A 21,906-nucleotide genomic window follows, 5' to 3' on the forward strand; every position below is an offset into this window, starting at 1 on the left:
TGTTGAGTGTGTGTTATACTCTTTCAATGACTAGCCTGAAGTGTTGTATGTTGCGTCAAAAGTAGCGGGGGGGGCATGTCGAGGGGTTTGCAATGGGGTGGTAGCCCCCCTATATGGAGTCTGGGGTAGTGCCGCGAGATTTTGTTTTTTTTATGCATACCCAATAATAATTTGGTAGAGCCAAGGATGGGGGTCAGACCCAAAGATGGTGGGCAGAGCTACCCATGGTTTTGTGCATGGGTTTGCACATGGTTTTGGGCATGACAGTTTTATTCCGATGGTATTTTGTAGATCCAATCAAGGGAACTATGGTTATTTTCTAATCAAGGGTTAATGGATTGGGGTTTATGAATGCTTCAACATGTATATATATGTATTGTAACATTGAAAGGAATATAATTGAAAAATCAATCTGGTAGTCTCAGTTTTGGTATCGAGGGGAAAATCTCTGTGTATATTTATTTTATGTTCTTTCCATTATCTATTTTTATGTTTTAAGAATTCATTTGCAAGTAATTTTTGTACATGGTGAAAACCTACAATAGTAAGTAAGCATGAAAATTATTTCATCGATGTAACCAACATAGTAATATGAAAATGTGTACCATCAATGCTGGGAATTCCACATAACTGTAAATTAACAAACAAACAAAAAATTATGTGTGATTTTAGGTACATTACACTTGACCTATCTCTCACTTCTTCCCATTCTAGCACTCTCTAATTCCACTCTCTTGTCACTCTCTCTCCTCTCTCAATATCCCTCCCATCCTTCAATCTCTCCTCCCTCATTTTCTCATTTCCTCCCTCTCTCTCTTCCCCCTCACATTCTGCAACTTTCTATTTCCATGCAAATAATTCTTTGTGTCTTTATATTTCTCCCTCCTTCTTTGTCTCTAGCTCCCCCCTTCTCTCCTTCCCCCCCCCCCCACTCTCTCTCTCTCTCTCTCTCTCTCTCTCTCTCTCTCTCTCTCTCTCTATATATATATATATATATATATATATATATATATATATATATATCTATAGATATCTTCATTTCCATCTCTCTTCTTCCTTCTTTATCCCACCCACATCAAAATCATTATATCTCCCCATCTTTCCTTTGCTCTATTTGTCTCCCCCAACAACATCTTTCCCTATCCCTCTCCCTCTCTTTTTCTATATCTCTTTTCATTCCCCTCTAGTCTCTTCATCCCTCCCTCTCTACTCTCTCTCTCTCTCTCTCTCTCTCTCTCTCTCTCTCTCTCTCTCTCTATTTGAATCACTCTTTTCTTACACTATCTCTCCTCACTCAGTCTCCCGCTAGTCCCTTCTCTCCTCACTCCTTGTCTCCTTCGATCTATTTGTCTCGCAATTCCCCCCAAACTTTATTTCTCTACTTGAATTTACATATTTGTCCAGATCTCTCTATCTCTTCTTCCTGCTCTATCTCTATCTGACTTCCTCTCTCCTTTCTTTATGTCCCTCACACCCTTTCTATCTATCCCCCTCTCTTTATTTGTCTCTCTCTCATTCACACTCAACTTTGTCCGTACATCCCTCCTTCACTCTCACTATCTATCCCTACCTCTCTCTCTATCTCTCTCATATTCCACTCTCCTTGCCTCTTGATCCATTCCCTCCTCCTCTACCTCACTCCCTATCTCCTTCCGTCGCCCTATATTTATCTCTTTCTCTAGCTCACTACCTCAATACCTATCTCCCTCTCCCACTATTTATATATCTCTATCTTCCTCCCAATATACTCTCTCCATTCCTCCCTCTCCCCTTATCTCTCACTCTCTATCTACATCTCTCTCTCACCTCTTCCCTCTCTATCTCATTATTCTCCCATTGTCTCTCCTTCTCTCTCTTCTTCTCTCTCTCCATCTCCCTATCTACTTCACTCTCTCTCTATTTCTCTTCCCCCTACTCTCCATCTCTATATTTCCATTTATATAGCATTTTGTGTCTCTCTATATATTCTTTCCTTACTATCTCTATATCCCCCCACTTCTCTCCCTCACTCCCTCACTATCTCTCTACCTCTCCCCCCCATTATTCTCTCTCTCTCTCTCCCTCACATACACACACACACACTCTTCGTATCTTGCTTTATCCCTCTCTCTCCTCCTCCCTTGTTACCCCCCCTCCAGCTCTATTCCTATCTCCATCCCTCTATCCTCCTCTCTCTCTCCCCTTGCATCACTCCCTCACTCTCTCTCCCCTTCTCTCTCCCTTCACTATCCCTCGCTCTCTATATATCTCTCCCTCCTATTCCCACTCCAATCTGTTCATCCATCCATCTCTCCTTTCCTTTCATTCTCTATCTCCATCTCTTTATATCCTTCCCTCTCTCTCTTTCTCTCTCTCCCACTCTCCATCTCTTTATTTACATTTGAATAATTATATATGTCTTTGTATCTCTTCTTCTCTCTCTATCTCTGTCTCCATCCTTCTATCCTCTCTCTCTTTCTCCCCTTCACTCCCTCACTACCTCCCTCCCTCTCTCCCCCATCACACACACTCTCTCTCTTCCTCTCACTCTCTCTATTTTTATCTATATTCATACCTATATATACTCCTCCCCTATTATCCCCCCACCATCTCTATCTATATCTCCCTCCCTCTCTCTCTTTCTCCTCCCCTCACTCACTCAGTCTCTTCCCCCCTCTCTCCCATCATTGTCCCTCTCTCTATCCACCTCTATCTCTCTATTTGTCTATCTTCTCTTCCTCCTTCTCTCTCTCCATTCCTCCCTCTCTCACTCTCTCACACTCCCTATATCTATCTCTCTCTCTCTTCTTCCTTATATATCTATATATTCTTCCACTCTCCCTCCCTCTTTGTCTATCCTTTCAAAATTTCCTTTGCCCCTTTCTCTCTCCACCATCCCTATCTCCTTCCCAATCTCTTTATTTCCCAACTTTCTATATTAATTCCCATTTAAATATTTATTAGTGTCTCTCTATATATTATTCCCTCTCTATTTATATCTCTCTCACTCTTCCCTTCTCTCTCTACCTAAAATCCTCACAAAATCTCTCCCTCTCTCCCCTATCACTCTTTTTCTCTCTATTTTTATATGTTTTGTGCCCTCTCTATTCCCCCATCAATCACTACCAACTATTTATTCATCCTTACCTCTCTCCTTTTATATCACTCTCTCTATCCGTGCCTCTCTCTCTCTCCATTATTCCCTCAATATATTTATCTTTCTCCACTCTCTCTCTTTCTATATCTCTCCCCTCTCAATCCCCCTCCTCTCCCTCTATCTTTTTTCTCCCTCCATATCTCCTTTCCTCTCTCACCAACTCACTCTCTATCTCTCTATTCCCATCTACATATTTTTTTATTTCTCTTTATCAATTATTCCCTCTTTATATATACATTCCTCCCTCTTGTCTTCTCTTTATCTCCATCACTCACTCTCTATATACCTCCCTCTCTCACACATCACTCTCTATCCCTACCTACCTATCACTCTCTCACTTTTTAGAAGTCTTCCTCCCTCTCTCTCATATTCCCCTTCCCTCTTCTTCACACATACCCCACTCCATATTTGTGCACTCTCTCCATCCCTCTCCTCTCTTCTCTCTAACTCTTTATCTCCACTTCGCTTTTCTTATATTCCCTCAATATATCTCCTTATTTCCACCTTCTCCAGCCACTCTCTATCCTCTCTCCCCTATAACTCTCTCTCTCTCTCTATACCTCTTAGGCACTTCTTCATTCTTTGTCTCTCTTCCCTCCACCTATATCTCTATATCCCTCCCTCTCTCTATATCCCTCATTCCCTAACTATATTTATCTCTCTCTCTCTCTCTCTCTCTCTCTCTCTCTCTCTCTCTCTCTCTCTCTCTCGCTCTCTCTCTCGCTCTCCAAATTTTTATTTTTATCCCTATCCATCTTCTTATCTATCTCTCTTTTATAACATGTAACTCTCTCTCACTTCTTACCGATATATATGTCCTTATCTCTTTCCTCCCTCCCTCTCTCCCCTCTCACTCAGTCCATCTCTTCATCCCTTTCTTCCCATACACTCTATAAGTATGCCCCTCTCTTCCCCCTCCACTCTATCTATCCCTCCTTATTTTCTCTCCCTCTGTCTATCTCCACCTATCTCTATCTTCCTACCTCTCAATCTCTCTCTTCTTCTACTTTCCATCTAACTCTCTCTCTTCTCTCAATCTTCCCCCTCATTCTCTCCCTCCTCCCTCCATGTTTGCTTCCATTATTCTCTTTCTCTCTCCCATATTCTATATCTTTATATTTCCATTTACATTTGTATGTGTCTCTCTATCCCTTCTTCCCTCTTTATATTTATCTCCATCCCTCTCTCCCTCACACCCTCACTATCTCTCTTTTTCTCCACAACATCACTCTCCCTCTCTCTCTCTATCTCTTTATCTCGTCTTTGTTCTCCATCCCCTCCAATTTCCCCTCACACAAGTTTCCTCCCACTACATATCTCCTCTAGTTCTATATTTTTCCCTCCCTATCTTCTTGGTTGTCTCTCCATCTCACCACACCTCTCTCTATTCATATTTACCTATCTCCCTCTCCCTCCTTATTCCTATCACTCTCTCTCTCTCTTTCTCTCTCTCCAAACTTCACTGTAGCATCTTGGCCCTTAGAAGTCTTCAGATGCTTCTAAAAATCCCTCTAATGGATTCAAAAGGTCCTTTACAGTCATAATTGACTATTGGATCAATGAGAATGAGCTTTGGTAGCTCCTACAATTGCCTCCAACCTCTTGTGGCTATAAACTCCAGAATCAATCTTCTTGGATGGAATTCTCCATGAACATGACCTCTTAAGATTTTATGGATCATTCCATTAGCTTCAGAAGGCTCTATTTAGTCTAGAGAGCCTCTTGTTTCATTCTCAGGCTCTGCCTCTATCTCTCGGGTTCTGACTTTGGTTATATGGAAAAACTTTGCTTCCCTTGGAATCCTCTCTAGCATCGTTCTACCTCTCTTTCTCTGCTTTTATTTGGTATCTTCAACAAAATTAGCTATCGCACCTGACTTCTGTTAAACATAGCACATTCGCTAAACTTTAGTCGTTCTATTAGGCTGATTGTCAGAGATAGTTGTTAGCATTACCGCAACTACTGGGTGCACATATGTGTGATATAACCTCGGCGGTTAGGAACAAACAACCATAAAGCTTTTGTGGTCGGGTTAATCCTGGACTGTTGATCTGTCCCATCATCAAATGGTTGTCGCATCGTCCGATGGCCGACTTGCCCGGACAATCTCCACCGTAGATGTGACCCCGCTCGATCTAACGGACATCACTGATATCACACAAATTTCCTACACAAACGTTATCTGACCGAGGGCGCTCGAGAAAAGAATTTTTGCTCTGCTACGTGTCGCATGCTGAATGGAATTGAATTCTTTGGTCTCATTACCACGTCTAGCCTTTCACCTGCGCAATATACCAATTACTGCTCGACCAATACTGCCCATGTGCTTTATTCAGATTTAATGAAAAATCACTTTATAAAAGGTTTAGTGCTTTATCAAAGCTTTATTGCCTAACAAAGGTTTTTAGCGCTTTATCAAAGGTTTTACACTTAACCAAGGTTTTAAGGCTTGATGAATGTTTTAGCACTTACTGAAGGTAAAAGGCGCTTTCAACAACGTTTTAGTGCTTTAAGGCCAATATGAACCTTTTTAACCTTTTTGACCTTTTGTTCTTTACCTTTTATCTTTAACCCTGGTTCTTGATTGCGATTGAAGTCCTGGATCATTTTCTAACCACTCCTCTCCATTGAGAATCTTTTGGACCTCAAAAGACTGATATACTGACCTGAACAGTAGATGAGAGTAACAACACCCTCTTCTTCAGCCTTCCATACACTTGCCCTACATGACTAGTGTCTTTGAACCAAAAATTTTGAAGCTTTCCTTCCTGGATGCGCTTATTCTCCTGTTTAGAACTGTCCTCCTATTAAAATGGGTTTTCCTTCTGAATTCATGCAGAACTTCTATTGAGGAGGTTACAGAAGGTAGTTTTAACATCTCTGCCATGATTATTTATCCAAGGTGGCTCAAACAAAGGTAAGATTACATCTTCTTAACAGGAATGTACATTTGTATCAATTACAGTATGTTTTTCTGACATATTGTCAAAACAACAAAAATTCTTGTTTCATCAAAAGAAACAGATTTTACTTCATGTGATTCACCATCATGTCTTCACATCGTACATACAAATGATTGACTAGATAAGAAGCCAACAAAAAATGCCTTTACAAACAATTGACCCTTCAAGTCAAGCATGTAAAAATAACTTAAGGATTCTTTTTCAAAGAGGAAACACTTCATCGTTATCTCCCTTTTTATGTTCTTGAAGACCAAATCAACTTTTCCCAAGTCAATATTACATTATGTGCATGTCTAAAAACAAATCAATCAACCCTTCAAGTTAATTACACATACATGTTTAGGTACAAGGAAATCATCAACATCCATGTGTTCATGCATATCTTTCTCATGCATGCTCTACATACTCAACCTTTACCATTCACCTTGTTGGTAAACCCTGCAACTTACATCTCATTAGCAAAGAAATGCATCAAATCAAAAGACATGGAACCTTAATTGGATAAGAACTCTAACCATTTCTTACCAATCCATTTCAAAGGTGCTTCCTTTGTCTGCACATTGACATCAACATGTGAATCATCCTACAACACATCAATTATGGAAACTTCCTTTCCATTCTTTCCATTCTCTCTTTCCACCTTCTTTAGATTTCATGGAAGCATTGTTGGATTCAAAGTCCAACACCTTTCAGCAATATGTCCTTGCTTATGGCAATAAGTGCAACACATGTGCATCTTCTTGATAGCATGATTTTCCTTGTCCAATGGACCTTTGGCTTCTTGCCTCCTTTTCTTCAATAGTTTCCTGTATGTGGCCATTCTCTTCCAACATCTAGAAACACTATGGTTATTTAAACCACAAAAGGAACATGAAATTCTTTTCCCATGTTTATGTGGAAATTTATCATACTTTACATAATCGAAAGGAATATGATTAAAATCAGATTTATACCTTTCTTTTTCACCTTTATTACCTTCATGAGGAGGTGAATTGAATGAAGAAGTGGCTCCCTTTGGAACACCATCAATCTCTTCAATGCTTTCAGAGCTTTCACAACTCTTTGGTTCAAGTGCCTACTTATAAACACCTTCTTCCTGTAAAGTGTGTTTCAAACTATTGCATTTCCCAAGAATACAATCTTTACACTCTTGAGGTAGAAGACTTGACATGAAACTCCTTCTAGGAACTATTTCAATTGCCTTCATGGCTGCTTTGGAACTTTATCCATCAGCTTGTCCACAGCCAAGACCCAAATAATTAGGCCTTTCCTCAGCCATTATTGGCTCTACAATGCCCCGTGCATGTTTGCCCAATCCTTTTCCTTCATAGCCCATTTGTGATATTAGCTTGGACCCTATGCCTCTTGTATGTTTTTGAAAAGAACCACCATAATCATTTTTAGAGGAAATTGAAGAAAAAATAGAATTGTTTACCTCTTCTACAAGCTGATACTTGACTAAGGCTTCTTTATCAATAAGGAGCTGTGTCTCCAACTCATGCATCCTTTCCAGGTTCATATTTGGAATATGAAGTTGAATTTCCACTTCCTGCAGTCTGTCAGAAAGCAACTGCTTCTCTTCCTTCATTGAATTCAACTACTCTTGAAGTATGATGCTCTTCCTACCATCCTCATACATTTCTCTCACCATATCTATCATGATGAACATGTCTTGCTTCATGTCTTCATCAAAGAATCTTGTGAAGGAGGAGGATTTTGAGAACTCACTTGTAGAAGATGTCATTATAACAATGAACAAAAGAGCTTCAACAAAATTCACAAAGAGCTTATTGAAGCATCTTTTACACACAAACCTCTTGTGCTTCAAGGATTACCTTGAGGTCCTTGGGGTAAGGAGAATTCCTTCATCCCTTCTTCCTTCTTGTCCTCTCCTTGACATAGCTATCAGTAGCTTTCCCTTCACTTTTGCAAACTCAATCAATAGTCAGTTTACAAACAATCAAACAATCTAATCCCTTGTACTGTTTAACACCTTTGAAGTCAAACAAGCAATCTATTGCTCTGTCAATCAAGCAACTATGCTCTGTCAATCAAGCAGCTAGCTCTGATACCACCTGATCTGAAATGGGGGTCTAACTTCTTCTTATTCTTACAAGAAACCTCCCACTCCAAAGCTTAACAAATAATGATCTAGCTTAGGTTGACAAATGCGGAATTAAGGACTTGAATTAGGTGTATTTCTTTGTTCTAATATGTTCAGTGCTGACTTCTTCATGTTGATAATAAAGACAAATAACAGTAAATGCAGCAAATATACAATCACACATAACAACAATATAATCTAGGAGTTCACCTTGATATCTTGGGCTACGTCTCCTTGAGCTCATGTAAACTTGACTTGGCTCTTTGTGATAATGGTAAAAATTATTTTACAAGTTCCACACTCAATTCCAATGGTTTACAACTGAACCAATGGGATTAGGATACCATCTTAGCCCTGGCTGTCCTTAATCTATAGAAAGATATAGGCTTGTCTGGACTAGATTCCTTCAATTAGTACACTAAGCTGACTTGACCTTCTCGATGGCACCAACTCCCTCAAAATTCTGCTAACTATCTCTGGAACTCCTTCTTCTGTCTTCAGCACACATCAGACACCAACAACAAACATGATCATTTGATCATTTGTTGTTCTGAAACTTCACTGTAGGATCTTGGCCCTTAGAAGTCCTCAGATGCTTTTGAAAATCCCTCCAATGGATTCAGAAGGTCCTTTATAGTCATAATTGACTTTTGGATCACTGAGAATGAGCTTTGGTAGCTCCTGCAACTGCCTCCAACCTCTGGTGGCTCTGAAGTCCAGAATCAATCTTCTTGGATGGAGTTCTCCATGAACATGACCTCTTCAGCTTCTATGGATCATTCCATTAGCTTCAGAAGGCTCTATTTAGTCTAAAGAGCCTCTTGTTTCATTCTCAGGCTCTGCCTCTGTCTCTCGGGCTCTGCCTCTGTTTCTGCGGAAAAACTTTGTTTCCCTTGGAATCCTCTCTAGCATCCTTCTGCCTCTCTGTCTTTGCTTTTACTTGGTATCTTCACCAAAATTAGCTATCGCACCTGACTTTCACTAAACTTAGCACATTCACTAAACTTTAGCCATTCCACCAGGCTGACCGTCAGAGGTAGCTGCTAGCATTACCACAACTATTGGGCACACATATGTGCGATATAACCCAGACGGTTAGGGACAAACAGCCATAGAGCTTTCACAGTCAGGCTAATCCTGGACCATCAATCTGTCCCGTCATCCAATGGTTGTTGTGTCGTCTGATGGCCAACTTGCTCGAACAATCTCCACCATAGATGTGACCCTGCTCGATCCAACGGACATTGCTCATATCACACAGATTTCCTGCACAAACGTTATCTGATAGAGGGTGCGCGAGAAAAGTTGTTTTTCTCTACTACGTGTCCCTTGCTAAATGGAATCACATGCTTTGGGCTCTTTACCTCTTCCAACCTTTCACCTGCGCGATATACCTTTTACTGCTCGGCCAATATTGCCCACGTGCTTTATTCGGATTTAATGAAAAAAAACTTTATAAAAGGTTTAGCGCTTTATCAAAGCTTTAGCGCTTAACAAAGGTTTTTAGCACTTTATCAAAGGTTTTGCACTTAACCAAGGTTTTAAAGCTTAACAAAGGTTTTAGCCATTTTTTCATTCTTCTAGAGCCCCATATGGGAGCCCACAAGCTCCTTTCACAAAAGTGTCAATGGCATTGAGATTAGGATATATTCATTTACACCATGCTACACCTCTTTCAATTCAACCAAATTTTTCATTTTCAGGCCTATTTCACATTCAAAGTACCCACAAGGTGTGCCTTTCTGCGTTTCTAGATACATATTTTTTACTATTTCCAGTATACATGTTTTCATATAAAGATTCTTCCACTTGGGGTATCGTTTTTTAAGTTGCAATTCATTGGTAACTTTCATACTGAACTCAATCCCCTAGTAGACCAATACACTACTAAGGTATCATTATTCACTAAGCATGATAGGTTTCCTCAGAAACTATGCATATTCTTACATCATTTATTTTAAATTAACCATAAGGTCCATCATCTCGGCCGTTTATCATCACCCTCCACATGTACATGGTAAATGTTCACGTTGGTTGATGGAGCTCCACCCACATGGATTATCCCTATTTTAAGTTCACCTAACACTATTAGTATCCATGACTACATTCTTTGGCCTAGGATCGATCTCATTTGCACACCTTTAAGAAAAGCCTCATATCTCTTCTTCACCTTCCTACTTACTATCCCCCTGTCATGCCAACATTCTTTTTGGAACATGATGAATGCGTCACTGAATTTCACACTTGGCCTACCATCCATTCACATTACATTAGACCATCTGTGTTATCACATTTGTTTCCCCAACTTCACACAAAACCAACCAATGGGCCCCCCACCCTTTGTATCTACCCACCTACATTATTATGCAGGCTGCCGTACTCTAAGGCTAGTTGTCTTAGTATTTGTACATGCAAAACAACTTTTATATTCTTTTGGAAAGTGTAGAAATATTTTCTAGAAAATGGATTGTCACTTGTATTTTTGTGTCAATTACTTAAGGGCAGTCCCTAGTCATCCATTTTTGGAGCTTTCCTTTTACTGCATCACACCCTCATCATTGATGACCATATGATTCCCTCATCCACTATGATCATTAGAATATACATACACCTCCCTTCGACTTCCTACCTACCCTAGGGGCATACACCTTATCACTCTTGTATTTGAATGCCGCCACCTGCATTATAGCTCCATGCTTTGGAATTTTCCGAGTATCCCTCATATACTATGAACTTTCCTTATCATGCCTTTTCCCCATTATGTTACAACATCTTCCTCAACTTCATATGGATTTCACATAATCAATTTTCAAATAATTGGCACTTCTTTTCTGTCGACATCAACATTAATCTTCAAGAAAGAAAGTAGTAACTTGGTTGCACCCCATGTTTACAGGACTATCTGAGGTGAAACAGTGGGAACCATCATTGCTAATTCATTTCACGAATATCTCTAGCATTTGACACCAGCATAATTTTTCACTTCATGGGTGTATTTTACCTATGACCATTACAATTCTCTCATTTAGTTGAAGACCCATGCGTATGATCATACCTCATCCAACAATTCTTTGTATATGATGCATGGGGGTACCCAGTTCAACCTATTTGTTAGAGATGCCACTGAGTGTGAAAGTAGTTATCTTCTATAGGCAGCATCATGTCAAATAATTCAATGCCAACTTGATGGGATTTTCCTGAATGTTTGTAATAATTCAGTCACAGTCATCATAACGTGCAACTGATATACCCGCGTCATATAGACAATTTTGTATCAGTATTTGTTTAGAGCATGGTTTTGTTTTAGTTCTCAGTCACATCCATTTTCTCTCTCTCAAGAAGTAGGTAAGACTCATTGTCATAATTGCAAAACATGATGTATTTTGGCTATATGCTTGCTCCTAACTTCACACTTCAAGGGGCATCTGTTATTATGAGAAAATGGTGCACTTATTTGTGCACAATAGAGAGCACTTAGAGCCAGTAAGAAACATGTACAGAGGATACATTTTGAGCTTGAAACATTATGAAAAGAAAAACTTAAAAGCTTTTCCTCAAGTTGATTTAAAAAAGAATTTGTCCAGAGTGCTCCGAAGACCTTTCTTCATTACATCACGGGATTTTCTTCGATAGTTGTGAGGGTTGTTAGAAGCGCAATCAACACCTCGAGATGCGAACTTACTTGAAAACCCCTCAAACTCTTGACATGATGGGTTAAACAATTGAGCCATAAGCCCCAAGAAGCCTTAATAGAAAGAGGACAATAGCTCTCATCTCATTTATGAGGGAAACAACCTCATTGATGAGCAAAAGGAGGGAAGGGGTTTTCAAAATTTATGTAAATGCAATAGCATGGAGAATCGAAAATAAGAAGAAGATATGCATTGTTATGGTGCAAAAATTGCTCCAAACCAATCAAGCATTTGTTACGAGAAGTCCACCATTTGGGAGAGTTCTCTTTGCTTCTTTGGGAATGAAAGAGCTTGCAAAAGAAATTGAGAAGACAAATCATTGTTGAGAATTGTTGAGCACCATTGTTCAATCAACTCTATTTAAGTGTCTTTGATATTCATTTGTAACTCTTCCACTACCAACAATCAATAAAGGGGATCATTTTCCTATTTTTTGAAAATTTGTTTTGCTTCACAAACTGGTTTCATGCTGTTTTAGTTTAGTTTTGTTAATACATTGTTTCGACTTAATTCAATGTTTTGTTAGTCCATGTTTAATCATTGACACTAGTCATTGTATATATATTCCTTTGTAGGAAGCAACCAAGTGCAAAGAAAGTAGATTTGGAACTCATAAACTACCAAGCACAACATACACACACCAACTAAATATGAAAAAGAGCTTATTGCAAAAAAAAATGCAAAAAGAACTAAAAATAAGAAAGGCCATATTACATAAGAAGGCAAAATGTGTTATGAAGAAGAAAAAATTATATTATTTCAAAATTTTTAGTTTTTAATATGATTTATGGAATACTCACCAAACTATTTCAAGAAATCATTTGGCCATGGTATAATAAACACGAAACATCGAATACTAAATCATGGAAGGAAGAAACGGATTTAATCATTTTTCCCCTAACCCAAGTTCAAACAAGTAAACCTTTCTCACTATATTTTCTTCCACACATTTCTTCTTCGCGATCAAACCATCGTTTTTTTAAATCATATTTATGCTCCAAACTAAATTTGTGGAGTCGAACTCACTTTGTTGTGAATGACATGGAGGTGCCCCACATGCAACTTTTCAAAACCCTAGAAATTGAAATTTTCGTTGCTCTTCCATGTTCTTCGCAACTTGTATCGTACAACCAAAAGAAAAGAACATGTTGTTGACCACGTGATATGGATTATTGTTATCACTAAAGTGGAATGTGGTGAAACCGATTGTTTTTGCCTATTCTCAAAATTGTTTTGAGTCAATTATAAGTAATAGTAAAAATAGATTGTTCTAAAAGTAAAAGGCGGATGTGAGAGCCCTCACTTTCCATGAAAAAGGAAGCCTTCCGGGTACAGCTAGAATCATTAGTCATCCATGTATCCAATCATAAGGGGAAGGAGCCGTGCAGGAAACGGAGAGAAAGAATAACCATTCATGTATTCAAAATCAAGTGGACCACACTGACTTTCCAAAATTCTACCTCTTAAGAATTTTATGGTGACTCGAGAACGTGAAGGAAATAACAGAAGTGACACGTAACGACCTTGCTGAGTTACTTCGCGATGATTTCTGGGCTAATTATATAAATATAATAAATTTGAATGAGATATTTAATTTTAAGGTTGATGAGTATCGGATTATTAATTTTTTTGTTTTTAACTTTTTTTTCAATTCAATCATTTTATTATTCAAATTCTCTGTTTTTGGCTTTTTACAATTCAATCATTTTATTACTATGACCCAACTAGTTCTCTCTCAGGAAAAACAATACCAAAAAACCTATATTAACACACGGTTGTAACTGCCAAAATTTCAAAATAAAATATTTTTAGTCTTCCATATTCCACTGCTCCACAAATACAAAAAATACACATCCCGAATTTCTTTAGATCCTTTCCAATTACAATTTAAATAACTACATGTTACAATTTCCAAAAATTTTATTTCACCATAGAGAAAAAACAGAAAACAAGACGGAAAGGTATTATGACCTGGAATCTTACTTTAAGTGCGCCCACAAAGACAGCACACAGAATCCAATGATAGCACCTTGGACGACTTCGGAATATTGGTGGTCTTCTGCATATTTATCATTTTCAGACAATTTGCTTATAAATAGCCGAATCCTCCTATGTTTGAACTCCACCGCTAAACTTCTGTTTTCGCTAATTCCATCTCTAGATTGAAAGGTAACCAATACTTTGGAGAAGCAATCGTAATATAATTTATTTTTAGAGAAAAGAATTATAGGCAGGTGCTGTGCTCCTGCACCAGATTTCCTTCGCTTTGAAAATGAGCTACGATACCTCTTCTGCGGCACAAATATCGTCCACACCTGCATGCGCTGCTTGCAAAATCCACAGAAAAAAGTGCTCAGAGGAATGCGTGCTCGCGCCATATTTTCCTGCAGACAGTAACGACGAGTTCCTGCTGCTACGCAGAGTTTTCGGTAACAGCCGCGTCATCAAACTACTCAAGGTTCGTTTCATTGTCAGAGTGAGTTTTGGTATCTAAGTTTTGGTGGGTAAATGTTTAAGTGTATGTGTTTTTTAATAAGTGGAGTATATATGTTTTAGTAAATTTAGTAGTTAATTTTCATTTAGGTGAATAGATTTTATATCTTATAAACAAAAAAATTTATATATCAATTTAACCAAAAAAATTTTATACACCAATCTGTTATTTAATTTGATATTTGATTTGATTAGTAACTTTAAATTTATATATTAATAATAATAATAAATATTAATTTTACAAACAAAAAAATATTCACAAAAAACCAACGAGTGATCCGTCCATAGGTAGTAATAAAGCCTCTGTCTTCAAGCTTCTAATCCCTTGGGTCAGATCTCCTCGACCTCCCATCCGCTTGGCCAAATTGATTCTTTTTATTTATTTTCAAAGATCGTAAGGTTTACAGGTTTATGTGAGGAATTATGATATTGAATCTTGATTAATTTTATTTAATTTGAGGGGTTGTAAGATTTACTCTCCTATGTAAGAAGTAATGTGAAATATTTACATTTAGAGTTTGCAGTTTTAGTTTATTTTAAAAATGTTTTATAAAATTTATTTTTTAAATTTTATGTAGCGAGGATGGGAAAATATATTTTGAAGAAAAAATTTATAAAGAGTTGGGAAGGATATATTTCAAATTTAAATTTATTGAATTTAAATTTTACATTTTAAAATAATTTTTTATTTTCAAATTTTAATTTTTTTTGTTAAATAAATCTGGATTTAACACAGATTTTTATAAAAAAAAGTTAAACAAACTAAGATGGTAAACGTGAACTTTGTACTATTTTTTCTATATCAAAGAGTAACAGAGTAACATGTATATGTTACATATTAAATACTTTTTAATAAAATATATATATGCTACAGATTAATCACTTATCATTTCTTTTAATGACCAAAACACTAATAAAATATTTTGAAAACAATAATTTTTTTTTATTAAGTCGAGGGTAGTTTTATTGGTTATGATCATGTAAATTGAAGGTTATGTTTGAGATGGTTCAAAGCTTCAATACTTTCAATTCTTGATTTAGGTGTGTTGCTTATAGATTATAGTGGTAGAAGTTGAAATAGACCCATAGCATCCCATAGCAAATACCAAACCAACTGAATTATAAATTCAATACATATACATTTATAATTTTTAAACTTATTTCATGTACTTACTCTACCCTGTTACAAAATTTACATTACATTACCATTCTAATACGGGATCATAATTTTTCCTTCGTCCTCTCAATCTCTTTTTTATATATATATATATATTACAATTTTATAACTAAAATATAAATTTGCAAAACAAAATATTTATATATTGTTTCTCACATTCCACTTTCATATTCACATTTATTCGGGGTTATTTTACGTTTTCGTAGCTCTTAGGGTAAATCTCTTCGACTTTCATATTCCATATGAAATTTTTCACTTTGATCTTCATGGCATCAAGTTCTATTTGGATTGTTGTTACTAAACTCCTGTACGCATGATTTGATCTGCTTTTAGTATTCATAAAGCTCTCCGATGTCTGATGGGTTGAGGTCGTGATGATGCGTTGTGATGTTACAGGGTCTTCCGGCCGAGAAGAGAGATGATGCAGTCAGAAGCATGGTGTACGAAGCAAGCGAAAGAATCCGAGATCCTGTCCACGGCTGTGTAGGAGTAATCAATTGTCTCCAGAATAAAGTGTCAGAACTGCAATCACAATTGGCTTCCATGGAGGAACAGGTGGCCAGCATTACTCAGCAACATGCCAATCTATTAACCGTCATCTCTGGATATCATGAAGTCTCAGAACCCAATTTCTACATCCCGTCACTTCAAGAGAGTGAAAACGTCAATATGGACGCGCCTGTTTTAGACGACGTGGATCCGTTGCAGTTATGGGAGCCGCTCTGGACATAAGCACGAATGATGGCCTTAATTTGAGAATAAAAGTACGTTAATAAGGGAAAACTTTGGATGTCCTCCATCCCCAAGTCCATTCTCCTGAGTGATGCAGAAATATGGTTATGGTTCGATAGCTAAAGCTTTTTTGTAGTGTTTATTTAATTCACTGTCAGCTAATACTTCAGATTGTGAACACTGTCACTATCTGAGTTTTTATCTCACAAGTTGTAACTTATATAGCCAGAATTTCTTCAATCGTTTTAGAAATACAAAAATATCAGCTTTTAAATATCTGTTGCTTTAATATTTAAGTGTAAACCAGGGAAGGATTCTTTTGCTAGCTATGCATTACATCGCATTGCTTGCGGGAAACATGATATCCAGTAAAATGAGGCCAGGCTTAGCTGGCTGGTATGGGCATCGAAGTTTCCCAGTCATGTCTGGATACACTAATATACTTTCCAAATGAGGCCAGGCTTATCTGGCTGGTATGGGCATCGAAGTTTCCCAGTCATGTCTGGATACCCTAATATACTTGATCGCACATTATAACCGTCAGATTGTCGGCTATCTAGTATAGTCCTCTGCATACTTGATCCAAAAAGATTTGAATAATCCTCACTCACCCAGTTTCAATTTGATACTAAACTACATTAGTGAAAAATATAAATAAAAAAAATTAGAAGGAAAAAAAGTGAAAAATATGTAATTTAATGAAAAATAAATTAGAAGGAAAAAAAAAAGAATGCAAAATTTAAAATTATAGGAAAACGACACATTTTGGAAAAATATATTATCAAGAATTACCTCTAAATTTTCAATATTTACTGTCTCCAAAAAAATATATTATCCCGAGCTTCATTGAAAATAATAATTCTGTGTTAGCCTAAACTAAGATGCCAAACCTTCCTATTAGTTTTGTCTCTGTCCACAACAGCTCATTAGGCCTTTCTTTTCCCTAACGAAGACTATTGATCCCGGCTCTTCCCATAACATGTCATAGGCCTTTCATTCCTCACGTTGGGAATCTATTCTTATAATTAAATTATATCATCTTTGATATATTGGGTCCAATATATAATATAATGCTGTTGTTGAAAATAAAATCATTTATTGTTGACGTTTTTAATGTAATTTTATTTACTTTTTTCTAATATTGAGAAAAGCAATTTTTGCTCATTTTTTTGTTTTGCAACTTTCCAATATTTACGACGGTATCAGAGTACCAGGTCACATTAAACTTGAGAGAACAGCATTTCAATTTTTTTAAACTCACGTGAAAAGCCCGGAAAAAAAAGAAAACAATTACGCTCCTGTAAAAGAGACTCAATGCGTCGTATCTGCAGCTCAGCCAAGAAAAAATTGCACAAACGAGTGCGTTGAAAGACTGCGCATATTGCGCATCAAACGCCGTCGGAGCTGCGCACACGAATTAACAAAGTCCGCCCAAGAATTCGTTCAAACGTACACATATTTTTTTAATTCACGAAGCCACGGGATTATTTGTGGTTTTTCGAATATAAAAAATATTTGTTGCTTTTCGAATCTCAAATTCGCAGAAATACAAAGTCATAAAAGACTTAATTCATCCAGGGGTTTTATTCATGAAAGGTTTTAATTCGCGATTTTTTAAGGAAACGGATTTTCGCGAATGTATTTTAAAAGGGTGTTTCCGTAAATTGAAAAGTAGAGTTGTTTTTTGAATTTTTTTTGTTTTGTTTAAAAAGGGTTTATTAAAAAAATAAAAGTTTTTTTTTTTTGATTTAAGGAGATTTTTTATTTTTTAAAAGATGGTAAAAGGCAAGTAAAATTGTATTTGGAAAAAGCCAATGGCTTTCTCCATGGTTGCCATAGATCCCAATTCTTTTTGGTAAAAATTATGAGTTTTGGTCTTTTAGAATGAAGACATTCATGCAAGCCCAAGAGTGTTGGGATGACTGCCTATTTAGAGCTAACCCACGAAGCATGGGCTGCCATGTCCAATAATCAGAGGAATGCAACTATTGAACTCATAAAGAAAGAACACAAAGCCAAATGTTGGATACAAAACTTAGTCAATGACTCTATTTTCGACAAGATAAGTGGCTCATCCAGAACACATGAAGCTTGGGAAATCTTGAAAGTTGTGTATCAATATAATTATATAGTGAAGACACTTAAATTACAGACATTGAGATCACAGTTCAAAACTCTAAAGATGATTGACACAAAAAATGTGGATCAGTTCATGACTAGAGTCGTGGGAATAGTCAATCACATCAAAATCCTTGGTGAAACGATTTAGATCAGAAAATTGTTCAAAAAGTTTTTCGAAGTCTCCCCAAGAAATATAACATGATTGTAACAGTGATTTTGGAATCCAAAGATTTTACAACTTTCTTAGTAGAACAATTGACTGTATCACTTCTGGCACATGAAACAAGACTCAACTTGACAGAAGATTCCATGGAACAAGTTTTCAAAGCACAACTTTCTTTTGGAAGAGGCAGAGGTAGAGGATATAGAGGCGGAAATAAGCGAGGCAGAGGGAGATCAAAACATCATCATCCAGTAGAGCAGTGGAGACCTCCACAAAACCAACTTTAGAGAAGCAGACCATGGAGAAAATCTAATGTCCAATGTTATTACTACAAGAAATTTGGGCATTATGAACGTGAATGAAAAACGAAATAGTCAGATCAACAAAGAGCCAATGTCCATCTCTCCAAAAATGAAGAAGAATCAACTGAAACAATGTTTCTTTCATGCCATCTTTCTGAAGACACTCAAAATAAGGATCTTTGGTTTTTGGACTATGGTTGTAGCAATCATATGACAGGTAACACAAATATGCTTTCTTATCTTGATGCTTCCATAACATCAGAAATTACTCTTGGAGATCATTCTTGCATTAACGCTGAAGGAAAAGGTACTATCCCTATTCTTACTAAACAAAATCAGCAAAAATACATACCTAATGTTTATTATGTTCCACATCTGAAGCATAATCTCATTAGTCTAGGACAACTAATTGAACATGGTTATGATGTAATATTCCAAGGGAACACATGTTATATCTATGAAAAATTTCCAAATAGAAGACTGATAGCAAAGGTTGAAAAAGCCAAGAATAGGATGTTTCCTTTGACTCTTAGAAGTCGAAATCTCTCACAGTCTTTAGTCCACAATGTGTCAAGAATAAATGAGTCTCAGTTATGGCATTCTATATACGGCCATGTCCCATTCAAGTTTCTAAGTCAATTTCAGAAATAGCCAGTTGTCATTCGTCTCCCTAATATTAATGGAAAAAACTATAATTGTGAAATTTGTGTTTTGTCCAAGTATGAAAGAGATAGTTTTACCACATCTTCCTCTAGAGAAAAAGAGTGTTTAGAGCTTGTTCATGCATATTTATGTTGTCCAATGCAGACACAGTCCATTGGTGGTGGTCTATCTTTTCTGACATCCATTGATGATTATAGCAGGAAAACATGGGTGTATTTTCTCAAAAATAAATCATCTACATTCTCAAGGTTCAAAGAATTCAAAGAAGGAGAATAAAAGCAGAGTGGAAGCCTTTGAAAGCACTCAGATATGATAGACGAGGAGAGTTGGCATCCAATGACTTCAAAAGTTTTTCTCAACAATAAGAAATTGTAATGGAGAACATAGCATGATATACTCCACAACAAAATGGAATAACAGAAAGGAAAAATCAGTCAATTATCAACATGGCTAAACATATGCTTCGTGAGAAGAAGTTGTCAAATAATTATTGGGCTAAAGAAGTTTCAACAACAGTGTAGGTACTGAATAGATCTCCAAAAACCAATTTCCAAGATACAGTACCTCAAGAAGCATGGGATGGTAAAAAGGTAAATGTATCTCACTTTAGAAATTTTGGATGAGTAGAATTTTCACATGTTCCCAAGCATCTAAGAAAGAAGCTTGATGATAGGAGTGAAAGATGTATTTTCATAGACTATAGTGAGTAGTCAAAGGCCTACAGACTTTATAATCTAGCTACCAAGAAGTTTGTTTTAAGCAGAGATGTAAATTATTTTGAAAATAATTCTTGGTCTGATAATGTTGATGAATCTTCAAATCAATCTTTTTATCCACCACAACCACCAAGATTGCATGTTCAAGGAGAACCATACCATTCTGAAAATGGTACATCTTCAAGCAGTGAATCCATCAGTGATTCAACATCTTCAGAAGACAATCAGAAAACAAAAAGCATCAGAGAAATATATGAGCATGAGCATGACTTTGACCAGCAAAATATGTTTGCATTTCTTTCATCTCAGTCAACTCATTTTGAAGAAGCGGTTAGATAAAATAATTGGATAGATGGAATGAACCAAGAAATTTCTTCCATAGAGAAGAATCAGACTTGGGAATTAGTTGATCTACCAAGAGACAAAATCATAGTTAGTATGAAATTGGTATATAAGACCAAGCTGAATGAAAAAGGAGAGATTGAGAAACATAAGGCAAGGCTACTTTCCAAAGGATTCTCACAATATTTTGGTGTCGACTATGGTGAAACCTTCTCTCTAGTAGCAACGTTAGACATTGTCATAACCCTTTTGTCCATAGCAAATCAACACAAATCGAAAGTCTATCATCTTGATGTAAAATCTTCCTTCCTAAATGGTATATTGCAAGAAGAAGTTTATGTAGAGAAGCCTCCTGGTTTTGAAGTTTTAGGACAGGAGCATAAGGTATACAGATTGAAAACAGATTTTATGGTTTGAAACAAGCTCCAAGAGCATGGTACAGTCACATTGACACTTATCTCATCAAAAGTGGTTTTCGCAGAAGCAGTCATGAGCCAACTCTGTATACCAACATTCTTGAAGGTAAAATTCTTATTGTATGTCTATATGTATATGATCTTCTTTATACAAGAAATATGATGCTAGAAGATTTCAATGCCGTAATGCAAACAAAGTTTGATACGACAGATCTAAGAGTCATGAAATATTTCTTAGGCATTGAAATTCACCAATCTATTAATGGAATTTTTGTCGGTCAACAAAAATATACCACTGACATCATCCAAAAGTCCAGAATGACCAATTTCAAACCTACAAATAAACCAATTGATCAAGGAACAAAACTGAGCAAAGAAGATATAACACCACCAATTGATCCTACATTGTATAAAATTCTAGTTGGTAGTTTGTTGTACCTAACTGCAACTATACCTGAAATTATGTTTGCAGTAAGTTTTGTCTCCAGGTTTATTCAGTCACCTAATATCACTCATTGGAAGGTTACAAAAAGATTCTTAATATATATTGCAGGGACAATAGACTATGGTTTGTTTTATACACATTCTGAAAATTGCTCACTTTTAGGTTATATAGACAGTGTTTACACAAGGAGTTTAGACGATCACAAAAGAAATTCAAGGTATCTTTTTCATCTTGGAACCAATCTGATTTCATGGGCATCCAAGAAACAGTTAATCATTTCAATATCTTCTGTAGCGGTAGAATATGTAGCAACAAATTCAACAACTTGTCAAGAAGTGTGGTTGAGAATATTATTGAAAGATATTTCAAATGTGCAGAAAGAGCCAACTCCAATTTACTGTGATAACAATTTAACAATTTCATTATCAAAAAGTCATGGTT

The sequence above is a fragment of the Pinus tabuliformis genome, chromosome 9 (assembly GCF_031772625.1).
Source record: "Pinus tabuliformis cultivar Carrire ecotype Pingquan chromosome 9, CPIR1, whole genome shotgun sequence".
NCBI lineage: Eukaryota > Viridiplantae > Streptophyta > Pinopsida > Pinales > Pinaceae > Pinus > Pinus tabuliformis.